Here is a 24810-nt window from a genome sequence, read left to right on the forward strand (position 1 = left end):
CTGTATAGAGCTTCTCCATCTTTGGCTGCAAAGAATATAATCAATCTGATTTTGGTGTTGACCATCTGGTGATGTCCATGTGTAGAGTCTTCTCTTGTGTTGTTGGAAGATGGTGTTAGCTATAACCAGTGCATTCCCTTGGCAAAACTCTATTGTCTTTGTCCTGCTTCTTTCTGTATTCCAAGGCCAAATTTGCCTGTTACTCCAGGTGTTCCTTGACTTCCAACTTTTGCATTCTGGTCCCGTATAATGAAAAGGACATCTTTTTTGGGTGTTAGTTCTAAAATGTCTTGTAGGTCTTCATAGAACCATTCAACTTCAGCTTCTTCAGCGTTACTGGTTGGGTCATAGACTTGGATTACTGTGATATTGAATGGTTTGCTTGGAAATGAAGAGAGACCATTCTGTCGTTTTTGAGATTGCATCCAAGTACTGCAATTCAGACTCGTTTGTTGACCATGATGGCTACTCCATTTCTTCTGAGGGATTCCTGCCCACAGTAGTAGATATAATGGTCATCTGAGTTAAATTCACCCATTCCAGTCCATTTCAGTTCGCTGATTCCTAGAATGTCGACATTCACTCTTGCCATCTCTTGTTTGACCACTTCCAATTTGCCTTGATTCATGGACCTTACATTCCAGGTTCCTATACAATATTGCTCTTTGCAGCATTGGACCTTGCTTCTATCACCAGTCACATCCACAGCTGGGTGTTGTTTTTGCTTTGGCTCCATCCCTTCATTTTTCTGGAGTTATTTCTCCACTGATCTCCAGTAACATATTGGGCACCTACTGACCTGAGGAGTTCCTCTTTCAGTATCCTATCATTTTGCCTTTTCATACTGTTCATGGGGTTCTCAAGGCAAGAATACTGAAGTGGTTTGCCTTTACCTTCTCCAGTGGACCACATTCTGTCAGATCTCTCCACCATGACCCACCCGTCTTGGGTTGCCCACGGGCATGGCTTAGCTTCATTCAGTTAGACAAGGCTGTGGTCCTAGTGTGATTAGATTGACTAGTTTCCTGTGAGTATGGTTTCAGTGTGTCTGCCCTCTGATGCCCTCTTGCAACATCTACTGTCTTACTTGGGTTTCTCTTACTTTGGGCGTGGGTTATCTCTTCACGGGTGCTCCAGCAAAGGGCAGCCACTGCTCCTTACCTTGGACGAGCAGTATCTCCTCACTGCTGCCCTTCCTGACCTTCAACATGGGATAGCTCCTCTATGCCCTCCTGTGCCCTAGCAGCCACTGCTCCTTGGACGTGAGGTTGGTCCTAGCTGACAACTATTATAGGAATCCTGACAGGCAAATTTTTGCATAAAAATAAAAAATTTTACTAACCATAAACTATAGATTTTACAGGCAAGTAAACAGCATATACAGTTATTAGCAACATTATATAAATATTTATGCTATTCATGGGGTTCTCAAGGCAAGAATACTGAAGTTGTTTGCCATTTCCTTCTCCAGTGGACCATGTTTTGTTAGAACTCTCCACCATGACCCGTCTGTCTTAGGCGGCCCTACACGTTATGGATCATAGTTTAATTGAGTTAGAGAAGGCAGTGGCCCATGTGATCAGTTGATTAATTTTCTGTGACTGTGGTTTTCATTTTGTATGCCCTCTGAAGGATAAGGATAAGAGGCTTATTGAAGTTTCCTGATGCAAGAGACTGACTGTGGGAGAAACTGGTTTTTATTCTGATGGGTTGGGCCATGCTCAGCAAATCTTTAATCCAATTTTCTGTTGATGGGCAGGGCTGCGCTCCCTCCCTGTTGTTTCACCTCAGATCAAATATGGTAAAAAAAAATATGCTACTGGAGAACAGTGGAGAAATAACTCCAGAAAGAACAAAGAGGCAGAGCCAAAGTGAGAAAAATGCCCAGTTGTGGATGTGGCTGGTGACTGAAGTAAAGTCTGATTCTGTAAAGAGCAATATTGCATAGGAGCCGGATTGTTAGGTTCATGAATCAAGGTAACATCAGATCAAATCAGATCAGATCAGTCGCTCAGTCGTGTCCGACTCTTTGTGACCCCATGAATCGCAGCATGCCAGGACTCCTTGTCCATCACCAACTCCCAGAGTTCACTCAGACTCACATCCATCGAGTCAGTGATGCCATCCATCCATCTCATTCTCTGTCGTCCCCTTCTCCTCTTGCCCCCAATCCCTCCCAGCATCAGAGTCTTTTCCAATGAGTCAACTCTTTGCATGAGGTGGCCAAAGTACTGGGGTTTCAGCTTTAGCATCATTCCTTCCAAAGAAATCCCAGGGCTGATCTCCTTCAGAATGGACTGGTTGGATCTCCTTGCAGTCCAAGGGACTCTCAAGAGTCTTCTCCAACACCACAGTTCAAAGGCATCAATTCTCCGGCGCTCAGCTTTCTTCACAGTCCAACTCTCACATCCATACATGACCACAGGAAAAACCATAGCCTTGACTAGACAAACCTTTGTTGGCAAAGTAATGTCTCTGCTTTTGAATATGCTATCTAGGTTGATCATAACTTTCCTTCCAAGGAGTAAGCATCTTTTAATTTCATGGCTGCGATCACCATCTGCAGTGATTTTGGAGCCCAGAAAAATAAAGTCTGACACTATTTCCACTGTTTCCCCATATATTTCCCATGAAGTGATGGGACCGGATGCCATGATCTTCGTTTTCTGAATGTTGAGCTTTAAGCCAACTTTTTCAGTCTCCTCTTTCACTTTCATCAAGAGGCTTTTGAGTTCCTCTTCACTTTGTGCCATAAGGGTGGTGTCATCTGCATATCTGAGGTTATTGATATTTCTCCCGGCAATCTTGATTCCAGCTTGTGTTTCTTCCAGTCTAGTGTTTCTCATGATGTACTCTGCATATAAGTTAAATAAACAGGGTGACAATATACAGCCTTGACGTACTCCTTTTCCTATTTGGAACCAGTCTATTGTTCCATGTCCAGTTCTAACTGTTGCTTCCTGACCTGCATACAAATTTCTCAAGTGGCAGATCAGGTGGTCTGGTATTCCCATCTCTTTCAGAATTTTCCACAATTTACTCTGATCCACACAGTCAAAGGCATTGGTACAGTCACATAGAAGCGGTCAAACAGCAGATGGCAAGAATGAACATTGATGTTTTAAGAATTAGTGAACTAAAAATGGACTGGAAAGGGTGAATTTAATTCAGATGATCATTTTATCTACTACTGTGGGCAACAATCTGTTAGAAGAAATGGATTAGCCCTCATAGTCAACAGAAGAGTCCAAAATGCAGTAGTGGGTGCAATCTCAAAAACGACAGAATGATTCTATTCATTTCCAAGGCAAGTCATTCAATATCGCAGTAATCTAAATTATGACCCAACCAGTAATGCTGAAGAAGCTGATGTTGAAACATTCTATGGAGACCTACAAGACCTTCTAGAACTAACACTCAAAAAAGATGTCCGTTTCACCATAGGGGACTGGAATGCAAAAGTAGGAAGAAAGAGATACCTGGAGTAAGAGGCAAATTTGGCCTTAGAGTACAAAATGAAGCAGGGCAAAGGCTAACAGAGTTTTACCAAGGGAATGCACTAGCCATAGCAAACAACCTCTTCCAACAAAACAAGAGAAGGCTCTACACATGCACATCACCAGATGGGTAATGCCAAAATAAGATTTATTATATTATGTGCAGCCATAGATGGAGATGCTCTGTACAATCAGCAAAAACAAGACTGGGAGATGACTGTGGCATAGACCATGAACTCCTTATTGCCAAATTCAGACTTAAATTGAAGAAAGTAAGGAAAACCACTAGACCATTCAGGTATGACCTAAATCAAATCCCTTATGATTATACACGGGAAGTGAGAAATAGATTCAGGCGTTTAGATCTGATAGACAGAATGCCTGAAGAACTATGGATGGAGGTTCATGACATAATACAGGAGACAGTGGTCAAGAACATCCCCAAAAAAAGTAAATGCAAAAAGGCAAAATGGACATCTTATCTTTGACAAAGGAGGCAAGAATATGCAATGGATTAAAGACAATCTCTTTAACAAGGGCTGCTGGGAAATCTGGTCAACCACTTGTAAAAGAATGAAACTAGAACACTTTCTAACACCATACACAAAAATAAACTCAAAATGGATTAAAGATCTCAACATAAGACCAGAAACTATAAAACTCCTAGAGGAGAACATAGGCAAAACACTCTCTGACATACATCACAGCAGGATCCTCTATGACCCACCTCCCAGAATATTGGAAATAAAAGAAAAAATAAACAAATGGGACCTAATTAAACTTAAAAGCTTCTGCACATCAAAGGAAACTATTAGCAAGGTGAAAAGACAGCCTTCAGAATGGGAGAAAATAATAGCAAATGAAGCAACTGACAAACAACTAATCTCAAAAATATACAAGCAACTCCTACAGCTCAACTCCAGAAAAATAAATGACCCAATCAAAAAATGGGCCAAAGAACTAAATAGACATTTCTCCAAGAAGACATACAGATGGCTAACAAACACATGAAAAGATGCTCAACATCACTCATTATCAGAGAAATGCAAATCAAAACCACTATAAGGTACCATTTCACTCCAGTCAGAATGGCTGTGATCCAAAAGTCTACAAGCAATAAATGCTGGAGAGGGTGTGGAGAAAAGGGAACCGTCTTACACTGTTGGTGGGAATGCAAACTAGTACAGCCACTATGGAGAACAGCGTGGAGATTTCTTAAAGAACTGGAAATAGAACTGCCTTGTGATCCAGCAATCCCACTGCTGGGCATACACCCTGAGGAAACCAGAAGGGAAAGAGATACATGCATCCCAATGTTCATCGCAGCACTGTTTATAATAGCCAGGACATGGAAGCAACCTAGGTGCCCATCGGCAGATGAGTGCATAAGAAAGCTGTGGTACATATACATAATGGAGTATTACTCAGCCATTAAAAAGAATACATTTGAATCAGTTCTAATGAGGTGGATGAAACTGGAGCCTATTATACAGAGCGAAGTAAGCCAGAAAGAAAAACATCAATACAGTATACTAACGCATATATATGGAATTTAGAAAGATGGTAACAATAACCCTGTGTATGAGACAGCAAAAGAGACACTGATGTATAGATCAGTCTTATAGACTCTGTGGGAGAGGGAGAGGGTGGGGAGATTTGGGAGAATGGCATTGAAACATGTATAGTATCATGTATGAAACGAGTCGCCAGTCCGGGTTCGATGCACGGTACTGGATGCTTGGGGCTGGTGCACTGGGATGACCCAGAGGGAGGGTAACGGGAAGGGAGGAGGGAGGAGGGTTCAGGATGGGGAGCACGGGTATACCTGTGGTGGATTCATTTCAATGTTTGGCAAAACTAATACAATATTGTAAAGTTTAAAAATAAAATAAAATATAAAAAAATACAAAAAAAAAAAAGTCAAAATGGTTTCCTCAGGAGGCCATACATATAGCTGAGAAAAGAAGAGAAGCTAAAGCAAAGGAGAAAAGGAAATATATACCCATTTGACTGCAGAGATCCAGAGAATAACAAGGAGAGTTAATACAGCCTTCCTCAGTGATCAATACAAAGAAATAGAGGAAAACAATAGAATGGAAAAGACTAGAGATCTCTTCAAGAAAATTAGAGATAACAAGGGAAAGTTCCATGCAAAGATGGTCACAATAAAGGACAAAAACAGTATGGACCTAACAGAAGCAGAAGATCATTTTGATATTTGGAAAAACCAATACAATATTGTAAAGTTTAAAAATAAAATAAAATTTAAAAAAATAAAATAAAATAGCACCATCAAAAAAAAAAAAAAAAAAAGAGATGTCAACAATGCACAGAAGAACTATACAAAAAAGATCTTCATGACCCAAATAACCATGATAGTTTGATCACTCACCTAGAGCCAGACATCCTGGAAGGTGAAGTCAAGTGGGCCTTAGGAAGCATCATTACAAATAAAGCTAGTGGAGGTGATGGTATTCCAGTTGAGCCATTTCAAATCCTAGATGATGATGCTTTGAAAGTGACGCACTCATTATGCCAGCAAATCTGGAAAACTCAGCAGTGGCCACAGGACTGGAAAAGGTCAGGTTTCATTCCAATCCCAAAGAAAGGCAATGACAAAGAATATTCAAACTACTTCACAATTGTTCTCTTCTCACATGCTAGTAAAGTAATTCTCAAAATTCTCCATGTCAGCTTTCAATAGTATGTGAACTGTGAACTTCCAGATGTTCAAGCTGGATTTAGAAAAGGCAGAGGAACCAGAGATCAAATTGCCAACATCCTTTGGATCATCTGAAAAGCAAGGAAATCCAAAAAGAAAAGCAAACAAACAAACAAACAAAAACTACTTCTGCTTTATTTTTTATGCCAAAGCCTTTGTGTAGATGAGAACAAACTGTGGAAAAATCTTCAAGAGATGGGAACACCAGACCACCTCACTTGCCTCCTGAGAAATCTGTGTGCAGGTGAAGAAGCAACAGGTAGAGCCATACATGGAACAACAGACTGGTTCCAAATCAGGAAAGGAGTATGTCAAGGCTGTACATTATCACCCTGCTTATTTAACGTATATGCAGAATACATCTTGAGAAATGCCAGGCTTGGTGAAGCACAAGCTAGAATCAAGATTGGCAGAAGAAATATCAACAACCTCAGATATGCAGATGACACTACCCTTATGACAGAAAGTGAAGAGGAACTGAAGAGCTTCAAGATGAAAATGAAAGAGTAGAGTGAAAAAGCTGGCTTAAAACTTAACACTCAAAAAATGAGGATCATGTTATCTGGTCCCATCACTTCATGGTAAATAGATTGGGAAACAATGAAATCAGTGACAGACTTTATTTTCTCAGGCTCCAAAATCCTGCAGATGGTGATTGCAGCCATGAAACTAAAAGACACTTGCTCCTTGGAAGAAAAGCTATGACTAACCTAGACAGCATATTAAAAAGCAGAGATGTTACTTTGTCGACATATGTCCATCTAGTCAAAGCTATGGTTTTTCCAGTAGTCCTGTATGGATGTGAGTGTTGGACCATAAAGAAAGCTGAGTGTTGATGTAATGATGCTTTTGAACTTTGGTGTTGAAGGAAACTCTTAAGAGTCCCTTGGACTGCTAGGAGATCAAACCGGTCAATCCTAACGGAAATAAGTCCTGAATATTCATTGGAAGGACTGATGCTGAAGTTGAAACTCCAATAGTTTGGCCACCTGATGTAAAGCAGTGACTCATTGGAAAAGACCCTGATGCTACGAAAGATTGAAGGCACTAGGAGAAGGGGATGACAGAGGATGAGATTGTTGGATGGCATCAGGGACTGGATGGACATAAGTTTGAGCAAGCTGCGGGAATTGGTGATGGACAGGGAAGCCTGGCGTACTTCAGTCCATTGGGTGACAAAGAGTCGGATAGGACTGAGCAACTTAACTGAACTGATAAATTTTTATGAGAAATTGTTCTTTGACATCTTTATTTCACACGAGGCATCTTATCAATAGCAAATGATAGATAAATGCAAATAGTTAATTACAAGCAAATTAAGATTAAATCTTAGCCACAGAGGGTTGGGATGGGAATAAGGATAGTAAGGTATATTTTTGTTTAAGTCCCCAATCCTGAACCTCTAATTTCAGTAAACTTTCTGCCCATTTCTAGTGATTAGATGTTTAAATTGGTGCCTTATGGAAGCCAGGGCCAGGTTACATAATCTGGCATAAACCCAAAGAGTTTCTCAAAATGTATAATAGATTTTGGAAAAACTTGAATTTGGTACAACATCAGTTTTCTCATAAAGTAATGAAGACCCTTGAATGTTGACAATATTCCTACATTCTACCTCTAGGCCCATTTAAACATTTTTAAAAGTCCACAGACCTAGAGACCTGGGCTTCAAGAACTAGTAGCTTCTTTAACGCATATGCTTGCTTTGACCACAAAAATTGGAAAAGACCTTGAGTGGGCAAGTTTGTTGAATCTACTCAGATCTATGACTTATTTGGGCTATGACCTCTATGCACCCTAAATGCTCATCTGGCTTAAAATCAATATAAAAGTAAACTTCCTGTTATTTGCTCATTCTTTCCTTACTTTAAACTTGAGTATCTTTGTATGATGTGGCCAGCTGCAGGATTTCAGCAAGCCTGTCTACCACAGTGGTCTCTACAAAGATTCCCTTCTGTTCTATCTTTCATATTCCCCCTTCTCACTCTCAATCTGTATAGATAAAGAAGAATCATCTACAGAGCTATGATGTTGGCAAAGATGTTCACAAAAAAATAATGAGTAAACATTTTTAGAAGCTGCACTCACCTTCTACTACCACCAATATCACCCTCTGTTTAATATCTACATTTCACCTTTAAAGTATAGAAAACATCTTTCTTACTCCTTTTGTTGTGTACTACAGAAAGACATATCTTAGAATCCCGCTGTCAAGAAAAGCACAGCACAATATTCCTCTATCAGCAGGTAAAGTCAGTATGGATGACTATCTTTAAACATATATAGTAGCATAGGAAATGGCAACCCACTGCATTATTCTTACCTGGAGAATCCCATGGACGGGGAGCCTGGCGGGCTATGGTTCATGGGGGTCACAAAAAATCATTAGACATGGCTAAAGTTACTTAGCACATCACACACACACACACACACACGTATATATGTCCGACTCTTTGAAGAGTCAGACATGATTTGGCAACTGAACAGCTGTATATGCTGCTAATTTGCTTCAGTCATGTTCGACTCTGTGTGACCCCATAGACAGCAAACCAACAGGCTCCCCCATCCCTGGGATTCTCTAGGCAAGAATACTGCAGTGGGTTGCCATTTAAACATATATAGGTTCCTTCTTCTTCCTTTTTTTTTTTTTTTTTTGATTGGGGTATAATTGCTTTACAAGGTCGTGTTAGTTTCTGTTGTACAATGAGGTAAATCAGCTATAAATATACATACGTCTATGTGTGCTTAGTCTTGCAGTTGTATTCAGGTCTTTACTACCCCATAGAATGTAGACTACCAGGCTCCTCTGTTCAGGGGATTTTTCAGGCAAGAATACTGGAGTCAGTTGTCATTTCTTACTCCAGGAAATCTTCCCTACCTAGAGATTGAACCCACTTCTCCCACATCTCCTGCATTGCAGGTAGATTCTTTACCACTAGCACCACATGGAAAATTCATGTTTATGTATACATTTATTTCCTCCCTATTAGACCTAACTCCCACCCCACCCATTCATTCTATCCATCTAGATCACCACAGAAATGGGATAGACAAATAATCTACACATGTGCTATATGGCACCTGTCAGGTATGAAGTGCTATGTAAATACTACAAAGGGCCCTTTCCTCTTGGGGTCTTATAAGCATTTTGAAAGCATTTTATCCCTGGGTGTATGACTTATAAATGTTCCTGCTATTTTCCCTTTAACTAGAACTTGTGTGTGTGTGTGTGTGTGTGTGTGTGTGTGTGTGACTTGGTAACTGACTCTTTGCCATCCCATGGAGTGCACCATGCCAGGCTTCTTTGTCTTCCATTATCTCTGAGAGTTTGTTAAGATTCATGTCCATTGAGTCAGTAATGCTACCTAACCATCTCATCCTTTCCCACACCCTTAGCCTTTTACCTTCAATCTTTCCTAGCATCAGCATTCTTTTTTTTTCCAATGAGTGGACTCTTTGTTTCAGAGGACCAAAGTGTTATAACTTCAGCATCAGTCCTTCCAGTGAATATTTATGGTTGATTTCCTTTAGGGTTGACTGGTTTGATGTCCTTTCAGTGCAAAGGACTCTCAAAGATCTCCAGCACCACAATTTGAAAGCAAAAATTTTTTAGTACTCAGCCTTCTTAATGGACCAACTCTCACATATGTACATGACTAGTGGTAAAAACATAGCTTCAACTATACAACCTTTGTTGGCAAAGTGATGCTCCACTTTTTAATATGCTGTCTAGATTTGTCATAATTTTCCTTCCAAGGAGCAATTTTTTTTTTTTTTTTTTAAATTTCATGGCTGCCGTCACTGTCCATAGTGATTTTGGAGCCCAAGAAAATGAAATCTTTCACTGCTTCCATTTTTCCCCTTCTTTTTTTTTTTAATTTTATTTTATTTTTAAACTTGACATAATTGCATTAGTTTTGCCAAATATCAAAATGAATCCGCCACAGGTATACATGTGTTCCCCATCCTGAACCCTCCTCCCTCCTGAAGTGATGGGACCAGATGACATGATCTTTGTTTTATGAATGTCGAATTTTAAGCCAGTTGTTTCACTCTGCTCTTTCACCCTCATCAAGAGTCATTAAGTCCTGTCTGACTCTTGTGACTGATGGACTGTAGCCTGCCATGCTCCTCTGTCCAGTGAAGAATGCTGGAGTGGGTTACTATTTTCTTCTCTAGGGGATCTTCCTGACTCAGAGGTTGAACCCATATCCCCTTAATTGCAGGTGGATTCTTTACCACCTGAGCTACTAGGGACACCCACAATGGGATACTATTCAACCATTAAAAAGTAATGAAATTTTGCCATTTGAAACAACATTGGTGAACGTGAACAGTATTATGCTTAGTTACATAATTCAGACAGAGAAAGAAAGACTAATACTGCATGATATCAATTATATATGGAATCTAAAAAAATAAAACAAGCTAGTGAATTAAAAAAAATAAACAGACTCATAGAGAGAAAACTAGTGGTTGCAATTAGGGACACATAATGGGTGAGGGGCAAGACAGAGTAGGGCATTAATAGGTACAAGGTATTTATAAAATAAACAAGCTATAAGGATATAATGTATAACACAAGGGATATAGCCAATGATTTATAATAACTATAAATGAAGTATAATCTTTAAAAATTGTTCACGTGCTATATACCTGAAATATATATATATAATAAATCAACTATTTATGCTTATTTATTATTTATTATGCTTATTTAATTTATATGCAGAGTACATCATGAAAAACTCTGGGCTGCATGAAGCACAAGGTGGAATGAAGATTGCCTGGAGAAATGTCAATAACGTCAGATATGCAGATGACACCACCCTTATGGCAGAAAGTGAAGAGGAACTAAACAGCCTCTTGATGAAAGTGAAAGAGGAAAGTGAAAAAGTTGGCTTAAAACTCAACATTCAGAAAACTAGATCATGGCATCTGATCCCATCACTTCACAGCAAATAGATGGGGAAATAATGGAAACAGTGGCTGACTTTATTTTGGGGGGCTCCAATATCACTGCAGATGGTGACTGCAGTCATGAAATTAAAAGATGCTTACTCCTTAGAAGAAAAGTTATGACCAACCTAGACAGCATATTAAAAAGCAGAGGCATTACTTTGCCAACAAAGGTCCATCTAGTCAAGGCTATGGTTTTTCCAGTAGTCATGTATGGATGTGAGAGTTGGACTATAAAGAAAGCTGAGTGCTGAAGAATTGATGCTTTTGAAGTGTGGTATTGGAGAAGGACCCTTGAGAGTCCCTTGGACTTCAAGGAGATCCAACCAGTCCATCCTAAAGAAGATCAGTCCTGAGTGTTCATTGGAAGGACTGATGTTGAAGCTGAAACTCCAATACGTTGGTCACCTGATATGGAGAGCTATCTCATTTGAAAAGACCCTGATGCTGGGAAAGATTGAAGGCAAGAGGAGAGGGGGATGACAGAGGATTATATGATTGGATGGCATCACTGACTCAATGGACATGAGTTTGGGTGGACTCCGGGAATTGGTGATGGACAGAGAGGCCTGGCATGCTGCACTCCATGGGGCCACAAAGAGTCGGACACGACTGAGTGACTGAACTGAGCTGAAATGAACTATACCTCAATAAATAAAAATAAATTTCTAATACTTATTTCATTTTTGGATGTATTTATCAGGTAGAATAGCATTTGGAGATCTAACTGCAAAAGCTTTACAAAACTAGAAGCTTGAATTTTACTCTAACGTATAAGAAGTTTTCAAGCTGGTGGTCTATTGTTAGAAGGCAAGCTTTATACTGTCATCAGGAACCTGAGACTGTACTTTTCTTTCACTATTTTCAGCAAATCCCTTCTTTCTTAAATGTTACCTCATGCTTCCAGTCTTTATGTCTGCATTCTAAGCCAGCAGAATGTATACAAAAATTTATAAAGGGCATATCTGACTTATGTCAACTATACTCAATACTCTGTAATGACCTATATAGAAATAGAATCTAAAAAAGACTGGACGTATCTATATGTGTAACAGATTCAACTTTATGTACAGCAGCAACTAACACATCATTGTAAATCAACTATACTCCAGTAAAAATTAACTTGAAAAATAAAAGGACATATTTACTTGCTGAGTAAACTGAAATTAATGAACCATCTCACAAGTTGCACACAACTTGTCTTAATATTGTTGCTTTAAGGTATAAGGGAGGGTGGAAAATGGCACATTGAGCTCAGTTAAACAGGGATTCTGAGACTAAGAATAGGGCCATGAATATTGAAAGGTCAATTCAGTCTCCAGTGGCATAAATGACAATGACTTTAAATCTTCAAGCAATGCTTTATACACATGTAATATTAACAGGGGGAAAATAACAATACTAAAAACATCAGTGAAGAAATAATGTACAACTTATGAGTACATGTTTTGTGTGTGTGTTTTTGTGTGTGTGTGTGTATTAAAGCAGGCAAAAAATGACTGTCTTAACAGTGATCAAATGTATTAATTAAATAACAATACACATCAAGACTATCAACAATCCACTTTTGAGAGTCACTGTGTAAGATTCTAAGTTTAGGAACCGAAATTTATATTCTTATTAATCCATGTTTTCAAGATATTCAGTCTGATATTATGAATGATATTAGTGTAAAGACAAACTAATCAATAAATAACACTGAAAAGCTTTAATGAAACTATTATTATAAGAGTATAAGTATATAATAATGCATTTGATGTATAGTGGATTGTCATTTATATTAAAACTTCCTATTCCTTGTTTGAAAATTTGTCTCTAAGGTGGGTCCTGCCAGGTTATTTGTATTCATCACCTGATATAAACTTTCTTAGGAAGTGGCCAGACCACCCAGAGGATCAGACCTTGCTCCCAAATTTTCATGGTATAGAGTGCAGACCACAGTAGGAATCAAACCCAGGTCTTCTCCATTGCAGGCATATTCTTTACCATCTGAGGCAACAGGGAAGCCCAGTTGCCCTATACAAGAAGACAAAAAGCAGGAACAACTGAGAAACAGGGGCTCAGATTCTGTCTAGAACACTCACCAGTCTTGTACACAATACCTCCCCTTATGTAGAGAGAATCTGTAAGGATTATTCTTAGGAAAGACTTCTGGGGACAAGAGACTTTTGCAAAGGAGTTTGTAGAGTTCACCTTTGAGTTATCAGTTACATGTATGCACTGATAATGAGAACTTATAACATTCTCTCCAGAACTCTATGTAATTGGGATATTTAACTGCACTTGCTGTGTGATCTTGAGATCCATTCTGCCTAGACTGTAACTATATTTTCTGAATTAACAAAGGATTACCATACTACATTTACCTTAAGGAAAATAGTACCCTTATTATGCAGGATCAAGTAACAGCACTAAAACTCATGTTAATGAACAACACACAGATAATTACATTTTATTATGTGTGTTCTAAAGAGAAAAATAATTGTGTTCCACAGTGTAATTTTATACCATATTATTCTAAATACTTTCATTTAAACAAGATCATTATAAAGATGTTTTGCACACCAAAATTTTTTGAATGCTTTTTAAAATGATCACAAATTATATGGGCTCCGAATGTGTTGAATTATTTTAATACTTTCACTGTAACTAGAATTCTTAAGAGAAAGTACACTTGCATAATGCTGATAATCCCTTTTTTATTTCTTTTGTGCTTCAGCTGCTGTAATATCCACTGATAATGGTGATTATATGTGTTTATTATCCATGATTATCTCTAGATATCTGTTCATTTTCTTTATTTAGACTATAAACTCTAAATGGGAAATCAAAATGAAGTCACCTCTTGTCTCAGTGTAGGATATTAACTTATCTTCCTTATAGCCAGAGTTTCCCAAATGGCCATTGCAAAGTTTCACTTGGGGAGCAAAGAGTGAAAAATCAATATAGCAAATTATGGGGCTTCCCTTGTGGTCCAGTAGAAAAGAACCTGCCTGCCAACGTAGGGGACACAGGTTTGAGCCCAGGTTGGGAAGATTTCACATGCTTTGGAGCAACTAAGCCCATGCACCACAACTGTTGAGTCAGTGCTCTAGAGCCTGTGATTCACAACAGAGAAGCTATGCAATGAGAAGCCCACGCTTCACAACTAGAGAATAGCCCTGGCTTGCTGCAACTAGACAAAGCCTGTTCACAGCCACAAAGACCCAGCACAGCCAAAACTAAAAATAAATAAGTGATTTAAAAATAAGAAATATAACAAATTATATTGTAGAGGAGATATATAGAGTACGGCTCTTCGTTATCTCCACCCTCATACATACCTGCTGTATATTAATTAATGCCAGCACTCAGGTAGATCAGCAGTTTCCAAGCGTACAGCATTGTGATAAAATTTTGCCACACATTGAATTAATACAAAAGTCAGAACTATTATTATTATTTTTTAATTTCACATAAAGGAAATATTCTTCAGATACAAAGTTACTTTGAATGATTTTCTCTATCATTAAATAATTATTTTGATAGAAGAATCATACAAACAATATCATATTCAGGGCCAAATGTGGGCATGAATTTTCTTTATGAACATAAAAATGTTGACTTCTCTTTAAAAGAAGTGTTATTCATGTTTCAATGCCATTCTCCCAAATCATCCCCACTCTCTCCCTCTCCCACAGAGTCCAAAGGAATGTTCTCTACATCTGTGTCTCTTTTGCTGTCTCGTATACAGGGTTATCATTACCATCTTTCTAAATTCCATATATATGCATATAATATCATATAAGAAACGAATTGCCAGTCCAGGTTTGATGCTTGGGGCTGGTACACTGGGATGACCCCGAGGGATGGCATGGGGAGGGAGGTGGGAAGAGGGTTCAGGGTTGGGAAGACGTGTACACCCGTGGCAGATTCATGTTGAGGTATAGCAAAACCTACACAATATTGTAAAGTAATTAGCCTCTAATTAAAATAAATAAATTTAATTAAAAAAATAAAATAAGTGTTATTCATTCAACAAATAATGTTTTCATACTTGATATATAAACAAGAATGAACTGACAAGGAAACTTCTTCTCAAAGAACTTAGATTTCATTTCAATAAACAGAGGCAAAATATATTTTAAATACATAGTGTGTTATTTACAAGTGTTAAGGTGAATTAAAGACCAGTAAGAGATTGAGAGAGGGAGATAAATGACAAATGTAACCTCCAGTTCAGCTTACAAAACTAATTCTGTTTTATCTTCTTTCAAACCAAAAATAGTCCTATAGTTAAACAGATCCATTACACAAAGCAAACCACTTATAATATGTTTTTATAATATGTTTAAATGGCTTCATGAAGATACAATGAGTCAATATGGATTACTAACAATAAATCCATATCAGCAAATTCTCATAAACTGTCTTTGTTTCTAAGATAATAAAAAGTTATTAATTTCACATAAATAAATTTTAAAAGATAGCAAATGTAAAAAATATATTATAAATCTTGGAGATGTCTGTTATAATAATACACTAATGAAATCCAATGTAGTAGCCTTCTTGTGTCCATACAAATCCTTTTCTATTCAAACAATTGCAGACATACACTTCAGATTCTCTTTATATATGAGATCCAGTAAAATCCACAATGATTTCAGTAAACACACACACAAACAAACATGGAATATTTTGAAATATTGGACTATAAGGAAGAGTGTTGTGTACATGCAATTTGAATATTTGTTATAACATCAGTTCAGTTCAGTCGCTCAGTCATGTCCGACTGTTTGCGACCCCATGGACTACCTACCTGTCCATCACCAGCTCCTGGAGCTTGCTCAAACTCACGTCCATCGACTCCATGAGGCCGTCCAGCCATCTCATCCTCTGTCGTCCCCCTTCTACTGCCTTCAATCTTTCCCAGCATCAGGGTCTTTTCAAATGAGTCAGCTCTTCGCATCAAGTGGCCAAAGTATTGGAATTTCAGCTTCAGCATCAGTCCTTCCAATGAATATTCAGGACTGATTTCCTTTAGGATTGACTGGTTGGATATCCTTGCTTTCCAAGGAACTCCCAAGAGTCTTCTCCAACAATACAATTCAAAAGCACCAATTCTTCAGTGCTCAGCTTTCTTTATGGTCCAACTGTCATATCCATATATGACTACTGGAAAAACCATAGTTTTGACTAGACAGATCTTTGTTGGCAAAGTGATGTCTCTGCTTTTTAATATGCTGTCTGCATTTGAAATAGCTTTTCTTCCAAGGAGCAAGCAACTTTTAATTTCAGGATTGCAATCACCATCTGCAATGATTTTGGAGCCCAAGAAAATAAAGTCTGTCACTGCTTCCATTGCTACAATATGGGAAGTAATTATTTAGCAATACCTTATACTTTCTTTTAGGGCTTCTCTTGTGGTTCAACGGTAAAGAATCTGCCTGCAATGCAGGAGCCACAGGAGACTTGGGTTCAATCTTTGGGTCTGGAAGATCCCCTGGAGGAGCACATAGCAACCCACTCCAGTATTCTTGCCTGGAGCATGCCATGGACAAAGGAACCTGGTGGGCTACATTCTATAGGGGCACAAAGAGTCAAACACAACTGAAGTGAATTAGCAAGCACACACCTATACTTCCTTTTACCTTCCATCATTGTTTCCCTCTCCTCAAATATTCACCTAAACAATCCATAATTATATATGTTATGTTTATAAGTTTTGGAAATATTTCCTAGAAACAAGATATTTTATTAATGTGTGTGTTATATGCACCACATCTCCTTTATTCATTTCTCTATCACTGGACATTTAGTTTGCTTCCATGTCCTGGCTATTGTACATAGTGCTGCAATGAACACTGAGGCGCATGTACCTTTTCATATTATGGTTTTCTCCAGGTACATGTATACAATGGAATGTTAACCACAAAAAAGAATGACAGGATGCTGTTTGTAACAAAATGGATGAACCTAGAGATTGTTACATTGGGTGAAGCAAGTCAGAGAAATCCAAGCATCATGATATCATTTACATGTGGAATCTTAAAAAAGCTACAAATGAATCTATCTAAAAAAACAAAAATATAGTTACCAATGTAGAAAACATACCTATGGTTATTAGGGGTTAAGTGGTAAGGGATAAACTGGGAAAATAGGTTTGGCATATGTATACATATGGATTGGGAGAGATTGGGATTGACATACACACTACTATATACAAATAGATAACTAATAAGGACCTTGGGTATAACACAGGGAACTCTTCTCAATTCTCTAATGGCCTATGTGGGAAAAGAATCTAAACAAGTGTGACTTTACATATTAATATATGTATAACTGATTCTCTTTGCTGTACACTTGAAATTAATACATTATAAATCAACTATACTCCAATGAAAACTTTAACAAATGTGTGTTACAGACTCAGAAAGAATCTGGTTTAGAAAGCTTTATTAAGTATCACCCATGGGAACACCATCTGTAGACACGCAGAAAAAGAAAAGGAAGAATGTGAGCTTTTTTTTTTTTTTTTTTTTTTTTTTGATCTAGAAGGACCTGTCAGGATATTACCAGGTTGAGTCAAAATGCTCACGATTTTATAACCCTGTCTCCATCAGTTTTCAGATCCCATGTGCTCCAGAAAGGACCCATGTCAGGTCAGATAATTTACAGCAGAGGCAATCCTTGAAGGAGCTGGCAGCTGAAGGCTTTCCTATGACATTGCTTCCAGCAGCTGGGGCAAACCCATCCTTGAAGTAGGGTCAGTATCCAATCACAGTGCTTTCCTTTTAACTCTTATAAAACCTAAATTGTTTGCTTTACAGTTTTTTGAATGCTTCCTTACGAATCCATAAGACCAATATATCATAATCCAGGAATTAAAAAAAAATATATATATATATATTTATCCAATTTCATAAATTCCTCTGGACAGAAATCAGGACTGAAGCATGCCTTTGATAACTAAGAACTTGGTTGGTTTGGGAACCAAATCTGTCATGTAAGTGTAAATTGCATTAAGTTTATAGCTATGCTCTAAGGGATCATTGCCAAATCAATTAGTTTCACTGCATATACCAATATCCAGATTGATGTACAAATTTAAATAGAGAAAAAATATATTTGATATTGAAATGTACTTCATAAACGGAGAAAAAATATATTTTAAAAGTTGCACTGAAGGACACACAGTTCTGAATGATTTATTGGCTGTCTACCATTCTCCAATGGCTGCCAATCAATGTTATACGTGGCATCTTTTAGGTACCGTGGGCTCTTTCAAGGAAGTGCTTTTGCTTTTCATGATAAAAATACAACTGAAGGATCACGAAGAGAAAACTGTCCTCTTTACCTAAGTAGGCTGAAACACTGATTTCAAGGACTAAAATCATTCAGAAAGATAGTCTCAGATCTAGTATTTCAATACTGTGGTTTCCTTAGATTTCAATCCTGAGAGACAGTGCTTTACTCTCATCTAATCATGCTGGATTTCAAAGTCCTTTCATAGTTTAGTGTTGAAATTACTGACAGGACTTGACAACTAAAAGCAGAGAAGATTTTTCACAAAGGAGTGCATCATTGTTCTTGGCTTCCCTGACTCCATGTCCATCAATAGAATGCCTCTCAGTGAAAGTGTTAGTGGCTCATTCATGTCCAACTCTTTGAGACCCCTTAGACTGTAGCCTGCCAGGCTCCTCTGACCATGGAATTCTGAGTGGGTAGCCATTCCTTTATCCAGGAGATCTTCCCAACCCAGGGATCAAACTCAGGTCTCCTGAATCGCAGGCAGATTCTTTAGCACCTGAGCCAGCAGGGAAGCCCAGAATACCTATCAAGGGCTGAGAAAAAGTAGTACTAATTCTAAACCTCAGTGTTAGAGATGATATTCAGGGGAATGCACAGTTCTAGGACTGTTTCCTGTGATCATTCTCATTCAAGTTGAATGAAATTATTATCTTGTCATTACTATAGACACTTAACTTTTGGTCCTGTCCTTTGGTGATACTGATTTTTCTCTGATTATTAAAATAAGTAAAATGAATGGAAGAGAAAGCTTCTCTGGTGTCAGTGGTAAAGAACCCACCTGACACTGCAGGAGACACAGGTTCAATCCCTAGGTCAGGAAGATCCCATGGAGAAGGAAATGGCAACCCACATCAGTATTCTTGCCTGGGAAATCTCATGGACAGAGGAACCTAGCAGTCTACAGTCCATGGGGTCACAAAAGAGACGGGTATGACTGACTAAACGAAAACAAAAAGAAGAGAATTTTGTTGCTAATATAAGGAAAATCTAATAATAAATACATATCAATGATCTCTGTTCATTTCCAAGGCAAACTATCAAATTTCACAGTAATCCAAGTCGATGCCCTGACCAGTAATGCTGAAGAAGTTGAAGTTGAACTGTTCTATGAAGACCTACAAGACCTTCTAGAACTAACACTCAAAAAAGAGGTCCTTTTAATTATAGAGGACTGGAATTCAAAAGTAGGAAAGCAAGAGATACATGAAGTAACAGGCAAATCTGGCCTTGGAGTACACAATGAAGCAGGACAATGGCTAACAGGGTTTTGCCAAGAGAACACACTGGTCATACCAAACACTGTCTTCCAACAACACAAGAGAAGATTCTCCACATGGACATCACCAGATGATCAATACTAAAGTAAGATTGATTATATTCTTTGCAGTCAAAGATGGAGAAGCTCTATATAGTCAGAAAAAAAAAAAAAAAAAAGACCTGGAGCTGACTGTGGCTCTGACCATGAACTCTTATTTCCAAATTCAGATAAAAACTAAGGAAAGTAAGGAAAGCCACTAGACCAATTCATATATGACCTAAACCAAATCCCTTATGATTATACAGTGGAAGTGACAAACAGATTCAAGGAGTTAAATATGATAGAGAAAGTGCCAGAAGGACTATGGATGGAGGTTTGTGACATTCTACAGGAGGCAAGGATCAAGGCCATCCCCAAGAAAAAGAAATGCAAAAAGGCAAAATGGTTGTCTGAGAAGGCCTTATAAATAGCTGAAAAAAAGAAGAGACGCTAAAGGCAAAGGAGAAGGGGAAAGATATACCCAATTGATTGCAGAGTTCCAAAGAATAGCAAGGAGAGATAAGAAAGCCTTTCTCAATGATCAATGCAAAGAAATAGAGGAAAACAATAAAATGGGAAAAATTAGCTATCTCTTCAAGAAAATGAGAGATACCAAGGCAACATTTCATCCAAATAAGGGCACAATAAAGGACAGAAATGGTATGGACTTAACAGAAGCAGAAGATATTAAGAAGAGGTGGCAAGAATACACAAAAGAACTATGTAAAAAAGATCTTCCCAAACAAGATAGCCATGATGGTGTGATCACTCGCCTAGTCAGGCATCATATAATGTGAAGTCAAGTGGGCCTTAGGAAGCATCACTAATGGAACAAAGCCAGTTGAGGTGATGGAATTCTAGTACAGCTATTTCAAATCCTAAAAGATGATGCTGTGAAAGTGATGCACTCAATATGCCAGCAAATGTGGAAAATTCAGCAGTGGCACAGGACTGGAAAAGATCAGTTTTCATTCCAATCCCAAAGAAAGGCAATGCCAAAGAATGTATAAGCTACTGCACAACTGCACTCATTTCACACACTAGCAAAGAAATGCTTGAAATGCTCCAAGCCAGGCTTCAACAGTATGTGAACCATGAAATTACAGATGTTCAAGCTGTATTTAGAAAAGGCAGAGGAGCCAGAGATGAAATTGCCAACGTCTTTTGGCTCATCAAAAAAGCAAGAGAGCTCCTGAAAAAAAAATCTTCTGCTTTTTTTTTTTTTTTTTAACACCAGAGCCTTTGACTATGTGGATCACAACAAACTGGTGGAAAATTCTTCAAGAGATGGGAATACCAGACCACTTGACCTGCCTCCTGAGAAATCTGAATGCAGCTAGCTCAAGAAGTAACAGTTAGAACCGCACATGGAACAACAGACTGGTTCCAAATCAGGAAAGAAGTATGTTAAGGGTGTATATTGTCACCCTACTTATGCAGAAGTCAAGAGGGCCTTATGCAGAGTACATTATGTGAAATGCCAGGCTGGATGAGGCACAAGCTGGAAGCAACATTGTCAGGAGAAATATCAATAACCTCAGATATGCAGATGACACCACCCTTATGGCAGAAAGCAAAGAAGAGCTAATGATCCACTTGTTGAAAGTGAAAGAGTAGAATAAAAAAGTTTGCTTAAAATTCAACATGCAGAAAACTAGGATCATGGCATCCAGTTCCATTACTTTATGCCAAATAGATGGGGAAACAATGGAAACAGTAAGAGACTTTATTTTCTTGGGGTCCAAAATCATTGCAGATGGTGACTGCAGCCATGAAATTAAAAGACACTTGCTCCTTGGAGGAAAAGCTGTGACCAACCTAGACAGCATATTAAAAAGCAGAGATATTACTTTGCCAACAAATGTCCATCTAGTCCAAGCTATAGTTTTTACTGTAGTCACGTATGGATGTGAGTGTTGGACCATAAAGAAGGTTGAGTATCAAAGAATTGATGCTTCTGAACTATGGTTTTGGAGAAGACTCTGGTCCATCCTAAAGAAAATCAGTCCTGAATATTCATTCGAAGGAGTGATGCTGAAGCTGAAACTCTAATACTTTGGCCACCTGATGTGAAGAACTGACTCAGGAAAGACCCTGATGCTGGGAAAGATTGAAGCCAGGGAAGCCTGTCTTTATGCAGTTCTTGGGATCGCAAAGAGTCGGACACGACTGAGCTACTGAACTGAACTGAATGGCAAATGGGACAGAGTTAACCTATAGGATATTTTAGGGATTACAGTGCAAATGCAATTCAAAAATTCCTTATAGGTATTTTTTCCTATCAGTGAATATTCAAACACAGTTTCAGATAGTTGCATTTTGCTGAATTTTTAGATTATTTCCAAGTGCTTCAGTTTTAGACAGTGGTAGTGATTTTCTTTCGCAGAAGGCAATGGCACCCCACTCCAGTACTCTTGCTAGGAAAATCCCATGGACAGAGGAGGCTTGTAGGCTGCAGTCCATGGGGTCGCTAAGAGTCGGACACGACTGAGCGACTTCACTTTCACCTTTCACTTTCATGCATTGGAGAAGGAAATGGCAACCCACTCCAGTGTTCTTGCCTGGAGAATCCCAGGGATAGCAGAGCCTGGCGGGCTGCCGTCTATGGGGTCGCACAGAGTTGGACACAACTGAAGCGACTTAGCAGCAGCAGTGATTTTCTTTATAATTAACCTAATTAGTCTATGTCCAAAGGATATATTTTTAATCAAACAAAATTAGAAAAAAAGCAAAAACATATAAAATTAAATATGCTACAATTAACCACAATTATTAGTGCTGTGCTTAATACCCTATAGATTCTAGGAAAAGTTTATATGCAATTTTGTAAAATGAAGAACTCTCATGCATACATGCATTCCAAGTTACTTCAGTTGCCTTCAGTTCTTTTCAGACTCATGAACATATCACGCCAGGTTCTTCTTTCCATAGGATTCTCTAGGCAAGAATACTGGAGTGGGTTGCCATGCCCTCCAGGGAATCTTTCTGACCTAGGGATCAAATTCGTCTCTTTTAAGCTTCTTGAATTGGCAGATGATTTCTTTACTACTAGAACTACCTGGGAAGTGTCTACATAAATTTAATAACATTATATTTTTCCCTTAAAAATATGTTTAATGAGTCACCTCTATACATAAATTCCACCTGGAGCAAGAATTATAGCCTGGTTGTCAACAGCTTGGATGTTTCATGAGCATCTCGAATTCACCAGGTCCAAAAACAAATACTTTGCCCCTGTCAGTACTACAGTTAAGTCGGTCCTTCTCTTATAACCTCCTACTCAGTAGGAGACTGAGCAGATTTTTTGTTGTTGTTCAGTCCCTCAGTTTTGCCCGACTCTTTGCAAATCCAAGGACTGCAGCATTCCAGGCTTCCCTGTCTTTCACCATCTCCCAGAATTTGTTCAAGCTCATGTCCATTGAGTCTATAATGGTATCCAACCATCTCATCCTCTGTCATCCCCTTGTCCTCCTGTCTTCAATCTTTCCCAGGGTCTTTTCCAATGAGTCAGCTCTTCATATCAGGTGGCTAAAGTATTGGAATTTCAGCTTCATCATCACCCCTCCCAGTGAATATTCAGGGTTGATTTTCTTTAGGATTGACTGGTTTGATCTCTTTGCTGTCCAAGGGACTCAATCCTATAAGAAAATCATAGTATTACTCTTTTCTCATGTCTGAAATCTAGGAGTTATCTATCACTTCTCCTTTTCCCCCTCTGTTCAAGTATGCATACATTTAGTTCAATCTTCCAAGTCAAAAATGGTATGATACAATGGGAAAGAAGTACTTTGAATCAGATTTCCCTGGTGGTGCAATGGATAAGAATCTGCCGGCCAATGCAAAGGACACAGGTTCTTTCCCTGGTCTGGGAAGATTCTGAAAGCCACCAAGCAACTAAGCCCCTGCACCACAACTATTGAGCCCTCGCTATGGAGTCCATGAGACAAAACTACCTAACCCATGTGCTCCAACTACTGAAGCCCGTGCACCTAGAGCCTGTGCTTCTCAAAAAGAAGCCACTACAATGATAAGCCTACACAAAGCAACGAAGATCAGCCCCTGCTGGCTGCAACTTGAGAAAAACCCACAAAAATGCAGCAAAGACCCAGGGCAGCCAATAGTCAATGAATTTTATATATATATATATATATATATATATATATATATATATACACACACACACACACACACACACGTTTTACCTCTAAATTATGAAAATACAGAATCTATAAAATAATTGCAATTTAATTGCAAGATTACATTGAAGCTACCTTTGTCATCTTTATAGCTACCTTTATTTCATTATTGTTATATCTATTAAAATATGTGCATTTGTTTTTCTTTGGGAAGCAATATATAGATAGTTTTACTAAAGTGTTTTTAAAAAGTGATTGAGACTTGTGTGTGTGTATGTTAGTCACTAAGTCATGTCCAACTCTTTGGAACCCCGTGGACTATATAGCCTGCCAGGCTCCTCCGTCCATGGAATTATTCAGGTAAGAATACTAGAATGGATAGCCACTCTCTTCTCCAGGGGATCTTTCCAACCTAGGAATCAAACCTGGGTCACGTATATTGCAAGTAGATTGTTTACCATCTTGATATAAATACAGAGAGGGGCTTGCAAGGTAAACAATATGGTTTATTTCTTATAGAAATTGTTGCAAATAACCAAGGTGTCAAATCCAACATGCACTGCTTTATTTAATATGCTAACAAAAATACAATGTCTTTCAAAAACAAAAACAATAAAAAAAAAACAAAGACAATTTTACTAAATTACTACAATTTTTTGAAGGAGAACATGTGAGACTCTAATCAAGATTTAAAATCTTTGAAATCATATTATCAAAGGGGACATCCAGGAAGCTTTACATGGAAGTTGAAGATTTCCTACATGCTATGTTTCAATGATTACAGGTGAGCCATAAAATGTCAGCAAAGCCAAGAAATTCTTCAAACAAGAAGTTAATAACAATGGGCATATGATGGTTTAAAACAAAGAAGCCCTAAATCTAATATTTGCCTTTTGAAATGACACAATG

This window comes from Bubalus bubalis, chromosome 19 (genome assembly GCF_019923935.1).
Source record: "Bubalus bubalis isolate 160015118507 breed Murrah chromosome 19, NDDB_SH_1, whole genome shotgun sequence".
Taxonomy (NCBI): Eukaryota; Metazoa; Chordata; class Mammalia; order Artiodactyla; family Bovidae; genus Bubalus; species Bubalus bubalis.